This window comes from Dermacentor silvarum, chromosome 1, assembly GCF_013339745.2.
Source record: "Dermacentor silvarum isolate Dsil-2018 chromosome 1, BIME_Dsil_1.4, whole genome shotgun sequence".
Taxonomy (NCBI): domain Eukaryota; kingdom Metazoa; phylum Arthropoda; class Arachnida; order Ixodida; family Ixodidae; genus Dermacentor; species Dermacentor silvarum.
Genome location: NC_051154.1, coordinates 422,120,029 through 422,129,652, shown reverse-complemented (window position 1 = coordinate 422,129,652; position 9,624 = coordinate 422,120,029). Strand labels below are relative to the sequence as shown.

Genomic DNA, 9,624 nt, shown 5'->3' with positions numbered 1-9,624 from the left:
TGACTTATCGGTTACGCTTGACGCTAGCAGCTGAACTGTTCAGTACACCCCTTTACAATTGGTGGAGTTGCTGGGTCTTTAGGAACATCTATACCCCGGAACTCCGGTCTCGGACTCTGCCACCAGTCATATCTGACTCTCTCCAGCAGACATCGCCACCACCGTCCGTGGCCTGCTCTGGCGCTTTTCGGCACAGAGATCCAGCGGTGTTCAGTGGTACGGATGAGCATGATGTCAATGACTGGCTATCTTCATACGAACGGATAAGCTTGCACAATCGCTGGGACGACACCTCCAAGTAAAATAACGCCATCTTCTACCTTGCGGGAATGGCTCACCTGTGGTATAAAAATCACGAAGCCGATTTTCAGTACTGGTGAGCGTTCAAGACCTGTTTCGCTGAGATTTTCGGTCGCCCCGCCGTCCGCAAGTTGTGCGTCGAACAGAAGTCAAGAGAGCGAGCGCAACAACCGGGTGAAACATTCACCTGTTATATTGAAGAGATTACGGACCTCTGCTGTGGATGCTTCTATGCTCGAAAATGACAAATTGAAACACATATTGAAGGGCATCGCAGATGACATTTTTCAAATGTTCATCGCCAAGAGTCCGCGCAGCGTAGCAGAGCTCATCCATTTGTGCCAAAGCTACGACGACCCGAGGAGGCCGCGAGATTTGGCCAGGCGTCCCTCAGTGGCTGACGAGGCCCTCTCTGCAATGGCTGTCTTCTCTGATCGCTCCCCCCTGCTTACAGAAATCCAAACTTTCGTGCGGGAGGAAGTTGCACGCCAGCTTTCTCTACTACTTCGCTGAGCTGCTCCAACAGCAGCCGCGGCCGCAACATCCTCCTCCACAGCTCGCCCCGGTGCTCCGGCGGGTTATTGAAGAGCAAGTGGCTGAGGCTCTACCAATGCATATTAACCTGCTGATGTTAACATCAGCAGTACCCTGTCGCCGCTCCACTCACGTACGCATCCGTCGCCGCGCAGCCTCCTCGTCAACCACTCGTTGCGATACATCCACGACTGCGACCACCCGTTCATCATCCCTTTACTCGACCCGCCTTCGTAAATCCTTGGCGCACGCAAGACAACAGGCCCACATGTTATGCCTCCGGTATACCATGTTTCACGACTCTGCCGCCAACGCATGCTGCACTCTGATGGTCTTGTGCAGTCGCCTCCCTACGCCGACGTGCAACCTTTACACGACGCTTATTTTAGTGGGCAGTCGAATAGGCCACCAGCCGAGCGCCCGTTCCTTGCACGTCGTTCACCTTCACCGCGTCGCTGCTCGTTGTCTCCCATGCGTCGGCGCCCTTCACCTACGCAAGATGAAAACTAAATTCCGCCGTTCAGGAGGCAGGAACTGCGTCGCCATCGATCTGTACAAGTCCTCCATTGCCACCTTCGAAAGTTGTTGACCTTACTGTTGACGGCGTCCCTACCGTTGCGCTAATTGATACTGGAGCAGTCGTGTCTGAACTAAATCAACGCCTCTCTCGCGCTTTACAAAAAGTTAAGACGCCACTTTCTGGGTTTTCCATTCGCACAGCAAGCGCCCAACTAGTTCAGCCTTCAGCAGCATGTGCAGGGATAGTTGTTATTCCAGGCGTTCTCTACATTGTCGAGTTTGTGGTTCTGCCGTGTAGCTCTCACGATGTTATACTTGGGTGGGACTTTTTTTCGCGAAATAACGCCGTCATCAACTGTGTACGTGCTGAAGTCGAACTTTCGCCTCTGTGTGATGTGCCCTTCGCCGGCCCCACTTCTCTTCCAGCTAAGCTGGTCCTTCGGGAAGACATCGCAATACCGCCGTACTCGTCTGCCGTTGTTCCCGTTTTCTGTGGCGCAGTCTTCAAAGGCTCTGTCCTCTTCACTCCTTCGGAACTCTTCATAACCAGCAAGATATACCCCTCCCTTTCGCCACGCTTGACATTTCAGCTGGTTTCAGCCTCTTGATGACATGTTTATTATCGAGGTGCCGAATGATTCATATGCAGAGCTCACTGACTTCTGTGCACTTTCCACTTCTGCTCCGCCATCACCTAACGTATTCATTCCTTTCATTCCCGATTACCTTACTTATGAGCGACGCTCCCAGCTTCTTCGCCTGCTTGCCCAGTTTCGTTCTTCTTTTGACGTCGCTCAGCCTACTCTGGGCCGCACATCGACCGTTAGCCACCGCATCGACACTGGCTCCGACGCGCCATTGCGGCAGCGCCGTAACGTGTCTCAGCCAAGGAGCGTCAGGTCATTAGTGAGCACGTCGACGACATGCTTCCAATAGTCCGCAGGCATCACCGGTGGTTGTCGTCACAAAAAAATATGGTTCCATTCGGTTCTGCGTCCATTATCGCCGTCCTAATAAGATAACACGAGGAGACGTGTGCTTTCTACCGCGCATTGACGACGCTCTGGACAACTTGCAAAGCGCTGATTTCTTCTTTTCGTTGGATTCACGCTCGAGCTACTGGCAGGTCCCGATGTCAGCAGTTGATCGCCCTAAAACCGCGTTCATTACTCGAGATGGTTTATACGGATTTAACGTGATGCCATTGGTATTACGCAATGCGCCTGCAATATTTGAACCAATGATGGACAATATCTTGCGCGGCCTAAAATGGCGCACGTGTTTATGCCACCTCGACGACATCGTCGTGTTCACCTCTGATTTCAACTCGCATCTTCTCCGCCTTCGGCAAGTCTTGACAACCTTGGCCAACCCAGGACTGCAACTGAACCTGAAAAAGTGCCAGTTCGTGGCGCGCAAGCGCATGATTCTAGGTCATGCGTATCCGAAGACAGAATTTGTCCCGACCCATCAAAACTTCGGGCTGCGGCAGAGTTTCCAAAACCTAAGACACGGAAAGACCTCCGCGCCTCCATCGGCCTCTGTTCTTACTTCAGACGTTTTGTTCGCAATTTTGCCTCGTTTATATCACCTCTGACACAACTCTTATGTGGCGCCAACGACCTGTCCTCCTGGTATCCTGCATGCGACACCTCGTTCGTGACCTTACGCCAACGTTACTAGACTAGCTTCAGTTGTAAAACTCGCCGGCGTTGCGCGGAACCGCCACCCGCCCGCGCTTCATGGCGCTGCCGTCGCACCCAGCTTCACTTCCCCACTAGCCGGCTACGCGAACTGGCCGGATAAAACACGCGGTGCAGCGTTGGTGTATTCTGTGCTTGGTTGTTGACGGCGGATTTCAGGAAGCATGTCATCCACGTAACTGTAGCCTTCGCCGCGTTTGTTCGGGATATTAGCAGACGATGCCGACTTGCTGCGTTTCTGACTGCAACAAGCGGCTATCGAACGATGTCGACAGTTCGGCGCGCCACTTCTTGTGTGCTCCTAGCAATTTGACACTTCGCTCGGCGTTGAACAGAGCGATTCCTCGTGCCGACCGGGAAATCTCTGCGAAATCCATGGTGCGTTATTTACACTTTCATGAGCAGGACATCTTAAAGTGTTTGGACAGACGGTGGAGGTGCCATGAGACAAGTGGACACTTGCCGAGGGTTCGGTGCAGAAAGTGTTCCCGAACCTTCTCTCGTATATGTCAAGCCAACCGGGGGAAAAAACGCAAACCAAGAGTGATGTTTGGTGACCTGTTCTGGGCCATCTTAGAAGAGCTGTCAGAGAATACGCCGAGTCGTGTTGGGTGCCGCTTGCTCTTTCAGGAACTGAGTGCACGCATCATTAAATTTTTTAACAGCGGAACTGTTTAAGCTTGTTGCTTCCCCGCGCAGTGTTCGCAAAAACTCGCCTGGCGATGACGTCACTGCGCACAGCTGCGCCTGCATCACCTTGCGATAGCCAATAAATCGATAACCCATCAATAAACAATAAATTTCGGGAAATGCTGGGAATGACTCGGTAGTGCCTAGTCTAGCCCAAATACGTGACCAATACCTTGCGATAGCCAATCAATAGCTCATCGATCAATAATCAATAAATTCCAGGAAATGCTGGGGATGACTTGGTAGTGCTTAGCCTAGCCCAAATACGTGGCCAATACCTTGCGATGGCCTATCAATAGCTAATCGATCAATAATCAATAAATTCCGGGAAATGCTGGGGATGACTTGGTAGTGATTAGCCTAGCCCAAATACGTGGCCAGTACCTTGCGACAGTCAATCAATAGGTAATCGATCAATAATCAATAAATTCCGGAAAAGCATAACCCGTATAAGGCCAGGACCAGCTAAGTGCCGATCAGCTCCGCTGTTTCTTTAGCTTTGCGGCACTTGTGCAAGCTACGCTAATTTCTATTTAGTCACGCGCATGCATACACGCATACCTTGCATGAAAATGCATTCTTAGGCAAGGTTCCTGGAGCAGCGTCGGGGATCCAGTCTTGAAGTAAAGGCAGCGAGGAAACGTGCCAAGCTGCTGTAGGTGGAGTTGGTTTACAAGAAGGTCTAAATCATTTGCCTAGATTATGTCCTTTCTGATAGTTTGTCATAACTATATATATATATATATATATATATATATATATATAGGGGTATACAGTTGTTTTTTACTTCATTTTCTTTAATAAAGCATTCATTGGTTTACGAGAAAGTTGTGCTGTTATTTTTGTGGATAACAAATTTGGTCTCGCTAGCTGGTGCATAACTGCCCCAGACCGAAGTGTTAAGCGAGTAAAAGCAGCGAGAAAACGTGCCAAGCTGCTGTATGGAAAAAGTAAACTGCGTGAAAGGTTTAGCGGGCAGGAAGAAACACACGACACTTAAAAACGCAGCTTCTGCGCTTCGTCGTATGCGTTTCTTCCTGTCGTGCAGTTTACCCTTCTTTCAGTATGAACCAACTAGCCCGATATATGTTATCGCTGTATGTGGATACCGACTTCGCGTGGTATCACTAATTCGCACTATAGGGAGAACGCCAGCGAGCGTGAAACACGCGCAAGCTGCCCGTCTGCACGAGCTCAAGGCTGCGGCGAGGCGTCTGCAGTGGAGCGCGATGGAACGGCGCTGCCATCTGGCAGCTGCCCAAGATGTGGCGACAGCGGTGGTAAGCGCAGGGGCGGAGTGTTTTACAACTGAAGCTAGTCTAGTAACGTTGCCTTACGCCGTCTCCTGATGTCTGCGACACTACGACCCCACCGCCCCAACTGAAGTGCATACCTATGCCAGCGGTATTGGTCTTGAAGCTGTTCTTGTGCAGCGAAAACATGGCTACTCCGAGTACGTCGTTGCTTACGTCAGTCGTGCACTCGCCAAAGCGGAACGCAATTTTACCTTCTTGCCGCCGCTCGCATCAACGCCAAATATGCCGCGAAAAGACAGCGAGGGCAGACTCTGCCCCCGCCGCAGATGGCTTTCAAGATACAGCCGCCCGGGCGGGCGCGCGCTGCGAAGAATCCCACCCTCCCTACCCTCCCTGCATAGCGCTGCGCGTGACTGGAAGACGGTGCACTTGCACAGCCCACCCATACAAACTTAGAGAAGGGAAACTGTACCTTCTATAGCGCAACAAAAATAAGCGTAGTGGTGGCGTTGTGAACTAAAGTACGCGACCGAGAGATGACGCTGGCAAAATCAAAACTAACATCATCATCATTACGCAGTGAGCAATATGGCCGCTACGGTAGCGGTTCGTAGGGCTCGTCGCGCTGCTCGCTCGCTGGTTTTGGGCGTTTTGTTACCGCTTTCGGGGCGGTATTTGTGTGTACTGTACTCTAACATGACTACATATATTTTTATTATGTCGCCAGGTGACCGAGAGGCCTCAATTGGCAATAAAACACTTCAAACAAGTAAGCTTACATTGTTTATTGTCAATGGTGAATGAAGCAGTACATGATCACAATTTTCATACAGGTCAGGTGGACTTAATGTTGTCCGTCACTGAGTTTGCAACATATAGAAACACATATAACCATCTATTTAATTGAACCCAAAGCTTAAATCGAGCGAAGTTTTCTCATCGTGTTCGGCGTGCTGCTAAAGCAGGGAGACAGCGATATTTATGCCGAGCTACCCTCGTACTTGTATTGCGTACAGTGCTGGTTGTCGTTTTATAGTCTCTGCGTTCGACGATTTCAGCTAGATTAGAGAAAGGAAAATAAAAAATTGGGCGGCAAAGATGTACTGTCAGCAAGATAAGCTCGAGCTGCACTGTCCCATTGCTCTCATAACACATTGCCGAGAGGCACGAAGTGTAGGGGGGGGGGGACACAATATGCTAAATTTTACATCACATATTGTCTGCTCTTGACATTTCTGCTGCACGTTCAGTGTTCTGGTGTGGCAGTAAAGGCTTTGAAACAAGTGGAGTACTCTTAGGGAAACCAAAGAACGTTATGGAGACAACAGTGCCTACAAGGACTTCAGCAAATATTGTGTGAATAAACAAGGGCACTAAATCAACATATAAGCAAGCCCAATTAATCCTCACAGACCCTTGGAAAATGCAACTTGCGGTTTCATGTTGAAAAAGAATCTCGGTATATGTGTTCAAACAAGGCAAAGAGGATGCAAGGAGATGAACACTTCAGTTGAGTAACAGAGGTGAGCAAGGGAAGCCTCAGCTTGGAGCCAACGTTTCACCAAGGAAACATACTTGTGAGGGCCGAGACGAAGACAAGCTGCCAAGGTTGAATACTGGGCGTGTTGGTATAGCATACTAGAGGTTGCATTGCGCAACAATTTTCAGGAGACACACAGAGAGAAGACAAGTTCCCAAGCTGTGGTTTCCCTTGCTCGTCCATTGTTGATTCGCTGAATGTTAAGCCTAACTTATTCTGCGAGTACATTTCAAAATCTTTTTGGGAGCATGCTCGGGTTTGTCATCTGCTGTTTGAAGAGAAAGAAAAATTGTTTTTAGTGATTTATTAAGTTTGTGAAGTGTTAAATAGGCTGGCCGGTTGTGGGAGCTTGCCTTTTCTAGCTGTCTCGTATGGTGTAGGGCTAGCCTAGTTACTGATTTCATGCAAACTGGCAATGAGCCTCTTGTAGTAAACAAATGTAAAATACGCGTATCCAGATCTAATTCTGATCCTAGCACTGTCAGCAAGATCTCGGTGTACACATTACAAATGACTTAAGCTGGACCGTTAATATGGAGTACGTCATTAGCAATGCTAATCACATGCTCGTGTACTTACGGCGCAACTTTTCCAAAGCAGCGTCTACTTTAGAACGATAGCTTTACAAGACTAATTCGCTCGAAACTCGAATATCCAGCCGCAATACGGGATCCCAGTCGCGTTAATATTATTACTTCACTTGAACTAGTACGAAATAACTCTACTCGTTTCATTATTTCTAATTATAACCGCACGGTGAGTATAACCTCAATGTAAACTAGCACTTATTCCACTAGCTAATCGCTGCAAAGTCACTCATCTTTTACTATTTCATAAAAGTTTCCATCACACCACACACTTCATGACGACTTCATACTGCGGCCTCATTGCATTTCAAACTGTGTCGATCATCGCAGTAAGGTGGCAATTGATTCATGTAATACGAAGTCTTTCTTTCATGCCCCGTACATATCAGAAATGGAACCACCAAGTATCGTAGCCATCACAGAGAACAAACGTCTTTGCAAAACATTAGCTAACATTGTATAATCAGGAGAATAATTATGTTACAAGAACTCACTGCACTTGTTTGTTTTACTCTACTACTTTGTAACCACTCCCCTCTTTAATGTCATGTGGCCCTGAGGGTACTTTAAACAAAAAATAAAATTAAGAGTGACTGCCAGAGTTTCAGTCAACATGATGTATCATTTCCTTAAAATTTCATTGAGTGCTTTTGATCATTTTAAAATTATTTGCAGTTTCATGTAACAAATTATCGTTGTGAGGGAGCATGTGATACTTCGTGGTACTAATGCCCGTCAAACTGATTTGAAAGGAGCAGATGACAGAGTTAGTGCATTAGCAAGTAGGAGCTTGCTACATTGTTTCTGTTCTGGTCGTCATGGCTATAATGACTAGAAAAGAAACAAATTGGGACTCAACATGTTACTTCTCCGATTGTCATAAAGCGCCCTTAAAAGCACTAAGCTTGTATGTCAAATTTCTCATTCCCGCTCGGTACGATACAGAACTGTAGACTGCTGCTTTCCTAGTAGGGCTCACACCTCTCTATCTGGTAAACTTCCGAACATTTCATGGTGAGGCACGTAGATCAAGAGGACCTGTTGTCATTATGGTGACAGTTGAGCTTCTTGTGGCTTAGCGTGGGCAGCTTGCAGACAAATAATCTCTCTTTTGTCCGTCTTCCTGAAAAGAGAAATGACAAAGCCATGACACACATGCAAGGAAATATTGGTGAAACAAAAGTCAGTCCCATAAATGAGCAAATCACGGTTCTAGTTGAAGTGTTCAGAAACATACCCTGTGAGGATTCTGGCCCTTGATGTTACTTCCAGTGGTGACACGTTCACTGTTGACTTGTACGTCCAGAGAGACTATAGAGTCAAAAGTGATGAGTCCAAATATGAGCAGCGTCTTGGAGGCTGGAGTCGAAAGAAAAAAGAGCCTCGATTACTATGGTTCAAGTGTGGGTGAGTTTGTGATTCATGTATGACAAAGAACAGTGCACAAAACGCTCAATGACAGAAAAGCACACATACACACGCAACACTGTTTTGAGTGTACATTTCTTTCAGTGGTGTCCTTGTATGGGCTGTGGTTAGTCAAGCCTCGATTAGATGACAATTGTTTCTGCCAGATACTAGTAATAAACACAGTCATTTTATTATGTCTCAAATGCAGTTAATCTAACTACATCACCGGAAGTACATTTCTCAGTAATGTGCAGTGAATTTATCTCGATCTATCATTTATGCAGAAACAGCGAAAACTTTATTATTTATGCTGTACTCATGTTAGCAATTTTAGCAACTTGGCAAAATACCAAGAGTCTCGTTTGATTTGCTTTGGAAGGGCAATAACGTTATAATTACAATTTTCTACTTTTAAGAAATGACAGGAATCTGTTTTATCCGGCTCGCACGCAAATAAATTCAAAGTTGAAAATGTGAAGCACTGATTTTTTACTCACCAGCGCACACGCCCAGGGGCTGCAAGGTTAATCCGCTTTCGTGGGCAGTCTTCAAGCAGACTGTGCTCGGTTCCAGCGATGAATTTTCGTGCTGGCCAGCACTTTTTTTTTCACGCAACAGGTCATTACGCGGCCAGAAGCGGCAGATCAATAACGGCGGAAGCCGTGCATGCAGCCGTTATGCCAGTGTAACGCCGCAGCTAATAAAGTTCACCGTCTTTAAACCCGTTCGCTTGGGGGCCGCTATCGAATGTTGGACGCATTAACTGGCTGAGATATTATTAGTATCTAATTAAAACGAACCTGCACGATGCTTCTCAAGGAAACGACTACCCCGTTCGCAAATATAACCGCCGAACAATTTGAATCGATAAACGGCACAGACTGCAATCGATACCAGTGGGCTACTGCTGATCGCATGTCAGTGAGGCCTCAAAACCTTTATTCAAGTAACAAAGCACGTGCTTTAATAACAGAAGTTAAATACAAAAAAACAATATACTGTTTATTTTGTAAAAAATGACACCGTAGCTATGTTTGTCGGTTACTATATATACATTGAGCCGCGTCGAGCGCCCCTAACAGAAA

The 9,624-nt window shown here is 47.3% G+C and overlaps 1 long non-coding RNA gene across 1 annotated transcript; it reads right to left on the bottom strand.

Moving 5' to 3' along the window:
• Positions 1-8,065: 8,065 nt before the first annotated feature.
• Positions 8,066-9,298, bottom strand: LOC125942801 (uncharacterized). Its single transcript, XR_007465366.1, has 3 exons — positions 9,037-9,298; positions 8,367-8,488; positions 8,066-8,252 (listed from the first exon to the last, which is right to left on the bottom strand). It is a non-coding gene; the product is annotated as an uncharacterized LOC125942801 (long non-coding RNA).
• Positions 9,299-9,624: the final 326 nt, after the last annotated feature.